General features: G+C 31.2%; 1 long non-coding RNA gene across 1 annotated transcript; it reads right to left on the bottom strand.

Annotated features, from left to right (window-relative positions):
- Positions 1-4200: 4200 nt before the first annotated feature.
- On the bottom strand, positions 4201-5887 carry LOC135150227 (uncharacterized). The gene is made up of 3 exons (XR_010288508.1): positions 5725-5887; positions 5295-5347; positions 4201-4600 (listed from the first exon to the last, which is right to left on the bottom strand). It is a non-coding gene; the product is annotated as an uncharacterized LOC135150227 (long non-coding RNA).
- Positions 5888-10035: the final 4148 nt, after the last annotated feature.

Below are 10035 nucleotides of genomic sequence, written 5' to 3'. Positions count from 1 at the left end.
CGGCGAGGTTGTGCACATTGTAGGGACATTGCTCGAGGATGTCCTCCAAAAAATGGATGCTCGTGCTAAAATGGTAATACACTTATGACTTAATGCTTTGTTTTTTTTTTGGTTGATATGTAAAAATGAATGGATTTCTAATTGTTTGACATGTTTTTGTAGGCAACTGCGCAAGAGGGAGAGAAAGATTACACGGATGTGGACGAGGACACAGATGAAAACACGGATGATGAGGGTGAAGGTGAAGGCGAAGCCGGTGGCGAAGGTGGTGGGGAAGGCGGTGGTGAAGGCGGTGGTGAAGATGGTGGCGAAGGCGGTGGTGAATCATCCGATGTTTCTTTGACCGATTAGTGTAATTTATAATTTAATTTTAACGGATGGTATATATTAAGACAGTGGTTGGATTTGGATTGTGAATGTTTAGGTTTTGAATTGTTTGAATGTTTGGATTTGGATTTGTAATTAGAATGTTTGGATTTTGAATTGTTTGGATTTGGATTTGTAATTAGAATGTTTGGATTTGGTTTAATTAGAATGGTTTCGTTTAATTTTGTTGTTGGTATTTTGTGATGTTTGGTTGTTTAGGATGCTTGGTTTGATTGTTTAGGATAATTGTTTGGTTGGTATGGTTTTGGTACAGGGAATGGATTAGAAACTGCAGATTCTGCTGCAATTTTTTTAAAAATTCACTCAGAAAACCGACCGAATGGTCCCAAAACCGACCGTTTTTTTACCATATTGATGCCTGAAAACCGACCGCATTCAAATATAACCGACCGCGCTCAATACATAAAACCCAGAAAACCGACCGTCTTCATTAGGAGTCGGTCGGTTATGAGGCGGTCGGTTATGCGAATCAGGGTGGCGTACTGCCACAAACCCGACCGAGTCATAACCGACCGCACATAACCGACCGTGGCAGAAGGTTGACTGCGGTCGGTTTTATGTCAAAGTCAACTCAGAGAAAAGGCACATAACCGACCACCGTCATCGGTCGGTTTTACAAATCGCTTCTGACGTGGTCTGACACCTGTTGCCACGTGGTGACAGGTGGCATCAAGTAGGGCCAATTTTTTGGGAACAAAAAGGCACATAACCGACCACGTAGTCGGTCGGTTTTAAGAGTTAAACACGACCAATTCACATAAACGACCAGGGTTTAACTGACCAACCATATCGGTCGGTTTTAGGCTTATAACAGACCGATATTGTTCATAACCGACCGATTCTGACGGTCGGTTATGTCCTGTTTTCCCGTAGTTTTGGTGGTGATACATGAATTCGTGTACTTGCTCAAAGAATTTTTTGTTTCTTTCTTTCATGCATGGTTTTTTTTTTCACTTCTATGTTACATTAGAAAAAATTGTGCTATGTAACCAACTTACAGTATATCTTGCTAAGCATATTACTCCTTTTTGAAATTTTACAACGGCACTTAAAACATATCTCACAAGAATTAAAAGATATGACCCTAATTTTAGGAATAAGGGTAAAATATATGTTGAGCACATGATTTTAGGTTTATATATGTGGTTGTTGTTCTGTAGTAGTTTATTTTTGGTGTTGATAGGCATAGCATTATATTCAGGCGGTTAGGAATAATATGTGCTTAACTATATTTTAAATAGAAGGAGAAAAGAGATTGAACCCTAGCTAGGTGGATAGGCTTTTTTCTTGGAAATGGTTTCATAAGTGAGGCTTGGATTGTTAATAAACCTCTTGTTAAACTTTCTTATTTCAATTTGAGTTACTGAGATTATAGTTAAAAAATAAAAAGACCTTCTAAGTATTGTTATTCTATATGTATATGTAAAAACCTATTACATAAGGATATGGTTAGATTTAGACACAAGTGAAAGACATATATGAAAAAACCAAACTACTCAAGCAACAAGCAAGTAAGGTGTTAAGCACAACACATGATTTTCACACTTCCAGGGGAATATGACTAGCTCTAATATAAATATAAATTGTGTATAAAATATGTTATTTATATAGTAGGAAGATATTTAACAAGAAATATATTAGAGGGTTGAGGTTTATAGGCAATTAATAAAACACCTAATAATTACATATAATTAACACCACTAAGTGAATATATTTGTAACTCAGAAAGATAATAGGGACAATAAATGGTTACTTGTAATCACTATATTCAATTAACTCTTTTATTTTGTTTCACACATTGAGTCAAATATAATATTGTAGACATGGATTTTTACTCTGGAAAATGTTAATAAACTCAAATTAGATCTCAAATTATTTTCCAAATATCCCGTGTCTTGTTATAATTAATTATAAAACAAAAATTAGATTGATTTCTTACATTCCAATCAATCACATAATAAAGAAGTTTCAATATTACTGTTGAGAATTTTTAAGTTCATAGCATTACTTAATTTCTTTTTGTCCAGATAACCTTTTCTATTTATAATATAAGTTTATTAGAAAACCCAATTGGACTCCTAATAAGATTCTCATACTGAGTATAGGTTCCATAGACATAAAATTGGAAAATGAGAATCCAACTAAAAATTAAAAAATATCGAAAAAGTTTTAAAAAAATTAGCCTTGCAGTAACAAAACAACAACAAACTCTCATATTATAAAAAAATATTTCAAAGATATATAGTAGTTGGACATCTATAACATCAACTCTATGAAATTAGAACCTAGAATATTATCAATTAAAATTGCAAATCATCAATCAGCTAAAAAGAAAAACTTGAATGCTAACCCATGATATATTTATGTGTAATATATATGTGTGTGTAACATTTATAATTTTTGAGCAACCACGTCAAACACAAATTTTCTTGGTGAAAGCCACAAACAAGAAAATGAAGATTTTTTCAGTTATTTTCTTTGCCTATTTTTCTTCAAAATTGTTAATATTTTTTAAAACAATTATGAGGTGATTAATGAATTATATATATTTCTATTCATCGATTGAGAATATACTATAATAATTAATCCTTAATTTCATCTCATGAAACTAATTATTTATTATAATAATAGTGTGATATATTTTAGTAACTAAATTTTGGAAAGGGTGATGTTAAGAGAAAGAATAGAATGAGTTTGATTTGTTTTGAAAAAAATATCTATAAAGTTAATTATTAGAATAATTTGTTTACATCAATCCATCCATTATTCAAGAGAGAGAATGTAAAAAAATGACAAATTTAAATGGATGACTAGACAACAAAACCATACAATAATATTACCAGAATTACCTGGAAGGTTGGACACATTAGTTGAGATCATCACCTTATACAAACTCTAATGTTAAAACCTGCATCATTCCATGATTGTGCAATTGATGTTTTCTTAAAGGTCACAAATATATTTTATACCGTCAAATAGCTAATTAATTGCCTTCATAGTGACAAGTGAAACACTACAAGGAAAACAGCATCAGACAAGCGTTTTTGCCCGTTATCTGATACCAAGAAAAACCGTGGTCTATTGCGATGCCGTCTGATACGCGCCTCAGACAACGGTACCGACCGTTGTGTGAGATGAAGAAACACATCGGTTTATGTTTAACTGCGTGTTGTGTTATATCCAGAAACAACAACGGAATCATTTTACGAGGTGTTGTTATAAACATTTCACAACAACAGTCATATTTTGGATCTGTGTTGTTGTTAGGAGTTTCTACAACAGTTTATGGTTTTACTCACTTGTTAGTAAGAGTATCAGACAAGAATTTTTGTCTGATAATGGCTCGTGTTTCACTAGCTTGTACAACGGTCTTAGACAAGTGGCCACTTGTGTAAGGTTCCATATAACAATAATCTGTATATTAGAACAATTGTGTGAAAGCTAATCTACAACGGTTTTAATTTTCAGATGCCCGAGTAATATTGTTTCAGACAATGGTTTATTATTATTATTTACTTATTTGTATATGTCTTAGACAACGATTTTATTTTTAAAATTGTGTTGTTTGTCGGGCTTGGGACAACTGTTTTCTTTTTCTTTTCCTTTTGTATTTAGTTATGTCAGACAATGGTTTTACATAACCTAATTAAACCATGTTGAAGAATATAATAACAAGCCATGAATTAGTAACAAAAGTTTTCATTACCAACTATAGTAACAACATACAATCATTACAAAGTTGTCACAACAGATCTAAAGAAACAATATCTTAAACCAAAGGTGATCACCAAAATGAACATAAGTTAAATGACGGGGAAATCTTGCATACTACATTTGGATAGAACAAATACCAGAATCTAAAACACCATCTAGAGTATGTCCCTGCAAGCGTTGCAAAGTCACAGATTGTTTGATTGTGTAGAAACTCATCCGTGTCGGTTCTCTCCGGTGTTAACATCAGAGAGAGAAGTCGATCGTAACAAAACTGTAGCGGTCAATCCCAACATGTGCATTTATAGAGCCAACAAATGTAACTAGTCCTTCCTTCACTACATTTTCTGTTTTTTTTTAGTTTTCTAGTCACCCTTTAGGATACTGAACTCTAATCTGCATAGAACAAACAAGAAATGCTCTGCCCGTCGGATATTCCCAGGTACTGCTTCCTTCAAAATATCATCAGGCAATATAGGATTTTCAAGCCAGGTATCGTTGTCTAGAAAAAATTACAAAAATAGAAGGTAAAGATATTGACTATTTTAAAAATAGAAGATAACTTAACAGATTGTGCATGACTGTACATACTAGGTAGATTTCCTCGTTGTGCTAAACCCTCAACAAGGCGATTGTATTCAGAACATAATCTACCAGCATAAGTGGCCTTCAACCTTCCTACAATAGTATCATGGCAATATAAGCTAACAGTATCTCACACACAAAAAAAAACAAGTAGCAACACAAGAAATGAAAGTTTCAAGTCTAGTGTCTATTAGTCATTCACTCATTCATTAATAATGTTTGAAATCTTTTCTCATAAAGACACGCGATAGAAAAAAAATCAACTTCAAGTTTATCTTGTTTTAGCACTTAAGTAGAATGTACTCCTATATTGCAAATTAATCTGAATTTATTGTTAACCTCAAATACCTCTGCCTCATGGTAAATTCCATTCAACAAATCACTTAAAACAAGATTGTGTGCACATAGCTATATGCATCACTGTATCCAAGACTAACAACCCTTAATTGACCAAGAACCATCCCGCCCAATTGTACCCAAAGCAAGAGAAAAAAAGGAAAACAGAGGCATAGAAACTACATCTACACACATAAACTAAAATATGATTCAACAACAAATAAGTCTCACCGCCAACAGAATTTGCAATATTTTCATAAAAGCAAATGCGATACCTTGTTCTCACTCATAGCTGCTTTGAATATTTAGAAGAAGAATGGACTCTGCCCTGAAACCAGAAGTAATACGTTGAAGAGAGTCAACTAAACAGAATTCTTATAAATTAAAATTTTAGGCTTTAAACCCAACTCAACATTCGTTAAACCAGAAATCAGCAACCAAGCATGAATAACAAGATATCAAATAGGACAGATACAAACAGATCTGATCTTGGTTTTTAATTCGTACAAATAATTAAGTATACATCAATGACAACAACTTAATGTAAATGGAACTATTTTATTAGCCGGAGGGATTGTAATTCTTACTATACTAATAACGTTGGTAATTGAACATCACAATATTAATAAACAAACAAGCACAGCTAAAGCAGGAAAAAAAACTAATTACAAAGCATTTATGGCTGGAAATACGAAGCCAGATTACCAGTGTATGTTTGTAAACGATCAACGTCAAAAGCAGATTTGTCTTCCTGAAGAGTAGCAACCTTTAATCTCGCAGCCAAATTAATGATCATATGTCAAAGCCTGTCTATTGTTGAATAAGCAGTGCACAGTCAAAGAAAAATCTTAGAGACTGGATGATAATACGTATATACTCAAACGACATAAAATACATAACACAACTTTCACCCATGTTAAGATTTATTGATGGTATTTCAAATCTGCTAGTAAAAGTATCTCACTGCTGAATAGCTACACCCTGACTAACACACTAGGATAAAGGCAGACTCAGAAAGCACTCACAGGGACAGTTCCAATAAAATATTAGTTTGACCCAGATGTCTACTCTTTCATTTTTTTTTGATAACATAATCTACAACTTACAAAGCAGACCTGACCCAATACTTTTGTTTGTTAAAATACAAAAACAACTACTAAAAAATGAAATACAAGGATTTTAATTATCCCTAAAATGAATTCACACAAATTTCTCGAATCAAAACACAAAGCAAGCTCAAAAGTTTTGAACAAAACGCAAACACCGATTATTTGAACAAACAACCTCCACTAACAACACAATGGGGCATATATTATGAAACAAAGCAATTACAGGGAGAACATGTAGAAAACCAACAACAAATCAATCATTTCCATCTCATAAAATCTCACACATAATATCCAAGAGATTATAAGTTGAATAGTCTAAAATGCACACAATAAAAAACCCAAAATAACAATAAAACTATACAATGGTTAGATGTATATACCTGGTCTTGACATTTGAGAAAACTGAGAAAAGAGGGGGAGGGGGGGGAGAGAGAGATTGATTTTCCGATTGAGCAGATCTCGAGTGAAGACAAGTAGAGTGTGCCATCTCTATTTGATGAGAGACAATATGAAAATAAGGGGTATGGGGAGAGGGAGGAGAGAAGGAGAGCGTGCCTGTCTATAGAACAAATCATAGTAGCTAGTAATTGGAGGTGCAGCAGCTAATTGGAGATGAAGAAGAGAGATATGAAGAGGGAGGGGGAAACGAAAATTTGAGTTGATGCTAAAGGGGGGAAATGAAAAATTATACGGGCAAATAAAATGGCTTATCTTGAAAATCGAGATACAAAAATTCTATTACAAACAATACAAATATAATATTGTAATATATTTTGTAGTTGAATTATGAAAAAAATGAATTTTTTAAGTATTTATTCATAGTTTATCATATAAAATAAAATATTAAATATACAGTAATTTAGTGATATAAAATAATTATCGTGTATGATCTTTTAACAAAAATTTAGTACGATTATCGTGTCTAGTAAACAAAATAATTACTCCTAGTATTTGTTGATGTAGAAATATAAGAAAATTAGAAAAATAATCTTGTAAATTCTTTTAACAATAATCCTATATCTTTTTTAACAATAAAAAGGTAATTTGTTTAATAATATTCTATAATAAATTCTTTTTTGAAGAATTAAAAATTCTCGTATCCTTGATCAATTCTTATTTTTATACTTTTTATCTAAAAAATATATTTATATTATGCATATATCCAAATATATATTGTTCATTTATACTTCGTAAGTATTAGTATGTGTTTTATGTTTACAATTTAGAAAGTACTGGATGGAATCTTTGCTATGTATAAGATTAGCTCTATATTAACTTATAAATATTTTTTCGATGATCTAACCGTACCGATGTCGAGAACTAACAATATTAGTCATGTTTAAAAAAAAATCAAAATTTTTTATGTTTATATTGTATGTTTTTTTAACAATAATAGTCAAACGTAAATTTTGTCTTGTTGTAAAAAGGTATTTTTTGTCCTATAGTGTGTACCAGACAACGGTTTTTATACGCAGCTATGTTGTATCATTGAAAATGACACAACCGTTACGAAAGGTATACCGTTGTAAGATAATCCATTGTCTAAATTAGGCTCAAACAACGCTTTAGGGAAAATCCGTTGTATATAACTAATGTAGACAACGGTTTATGAGAAGAAAATCGTTGTGTAATAAGTTTTCATTTTTATGAGTTAAAAATTCGAAATACTTGATCAATTCTTGTTTTTGTACTCTTTGTATTATAAAGTATATTTATATTATGCATATATGCAAATATGTATTGTTCATTTGTAAAAGCAAGACAATTTTGTACTTCGGACGTAAGTATTAGTATGTGTTTTATGTTTACAATTTAGAAAGTATTGGATAGAATCTTTGCTATGTATAAGATTTGCTATATATTAATTTATAAATATTTTTTTCGATGATCAAACCGTACGGATGTCGAGAACTAACAATATTAGTCATGTATAAAAAAAATCAAATTTTTTTATGTTCATTTTGTATGTTTTTTTAACAATACTAGTCAAACGTAAATTTTGTCTTATTGTAAAAAGGTATTTTTTGTCCTGTAGTGTCTAATAGACAACGGTTTTTATAAGCAGCTATGTTGTATCATTGAAAATGACACAACCGTTACGAAAGGTATACCGTTGTAAGATAATCCATTGTCTAAATTAGGCTCAAACAACGCTTTAGGGAAAATCCGTTGTATATAACTAATGTAGACAACAGTTTATGAGAAGAAAATCGTTGTGTAATAAGTTTTCATTTTTATGAGTTAAAAATTCGAAATACTTGATCAATTCTTGTTTTTGTACTCTTTGTATTATAAAGTATATTTATATTATGCATATATGCAAATATGTATTGTTCATTTGTAAAAGCAAGACAATTTTGTACTTCGGACGTAAGTATTAGTATGTGTTTTATGTTTACAATTTAGAAAGTATTGGATAGAATCTTTGCTATGTATAAGATTTGCTATATATTAATTTATAAATATTTTTTTCGATGATCTAACCGTACGGATGTCAAGAACTAACAATATTAGTCATGTATAAAAAAAATCAAATTTTTTTATGTTCATTTTGTATGTTTTTTTAACAATACTAGTCAAACGTAAATTTTGTCTTATTGTAAAAAGGTATTTTTTGTCCTGTAGTGTCTAATAGACAACGGTTTTTATACGCAGCTATGTTGTATCATTGAGAATGACACAACCGTTACGAAAGGTATATCGTTGTAAGATAATTCATTGTCTAAATTAGGCTCAAACAACGCTTCAGGAAAAATCCGTTGTATAAAAGTAGTGTAGACAACGGTTTATGAGAATAAAATCGTTGTGTAATAAGGTTTTATTTTTAAGAGTTAAAGTTTCGCATTTCCTTGATCAATTCTTGTTTTTGTACTCTTTGTATTAAAAAGTATATTTATATTATGCATCAAATATGTATTGTTCATTTGTAAAAGCAAGACAATTTTGTAATTCGGACATAAGTATTAGTATTTGTTTTATGTTTATAATTTAGAAAGTATTGGATTGAATCTTTGCTATGTATAAGATTTGCTATATATTAATTTATAAATATTTTTTTCGATGATCTAACCTTACGGATGTCGAGAACTAACAATATTAGTCATGTATAAAAAAAATCAAAATTTTTTATGTTCATTTTGTATATTTTTTTAACAATACTAGTCAAACGTAAATTTTGTCTTATTGTAAAAAGGTTTTTTTTGTGCTATAGTGTCTAACAGACAACGGTTTTTATACGCAGCTATGTTGTATCATTGAAAATGACACAACCATTACGAAAGGTATACCGTTGTAAGATAATGCATTGTCTAAATTAGGCTCAAACAACGCTCCAGGTTAAATCCGTTGTATAAAAGTAGTGTAGACAACGGTTTATGGGAAGGAAACTGTTGTATAATAAGGTTTTATTTTTAAGAGTTAAAGTTTCGCATTTCCTTGATCAATTCTTGATCTAATGCAAGAAACACCTATGACTATGAAGAAATTGATTATTTTGTTATAATTTTGGTTAGGACTTTTGAATGTTTGCACTCTCTTGTGTACGTTTATTTTTTTAAAAGTCATTCAGTTAGACAATGTTTTATTAGTTAAAGGCTTGTCTATAAGGCCATGATACGATGCTAACAAAAACACTTGTTTGTTAGCTTCCCAGTCACACAACACTATGTGGAACCCTTATTTGAACTTCTCGTAAACAACACAACAAATAAAACACTTGTCTCATTACAACAACGGTTTCTCGGAATATTGTCTGAAGTTTCTTCACACATCGGCACTAAAAACAGTTGTCTATCGTGCATCATTACACAATACCACTGTTAAGATACCGTTGTCTGATTAAATTTACTAGACAACAGTTTTTTAACCGTTGTAGGTCGTAGGTGTTAGACAATAGTTTTTCGAGGAT

The sequence above is a fragment of the Daucus carota genome, chromosome 2, assembly GCF_001625215.2.
Source record: "Daucus carota subsp. sativus chromosome 2, DH1 v3.0, whole genome shotgun sequence".
Classification (NCBI taxonomy): Eukaryota; Viridiplantae; Streptophyta; class Magnoliopsida; order Apiales; family Apiaceae; genus Daucus; species Daucus carota.
The sequence above is the reverse complement of the archived record's forward strand: the minus strand, read 5'-3'. Positions and strand labels throughout refer to the sequence as shown.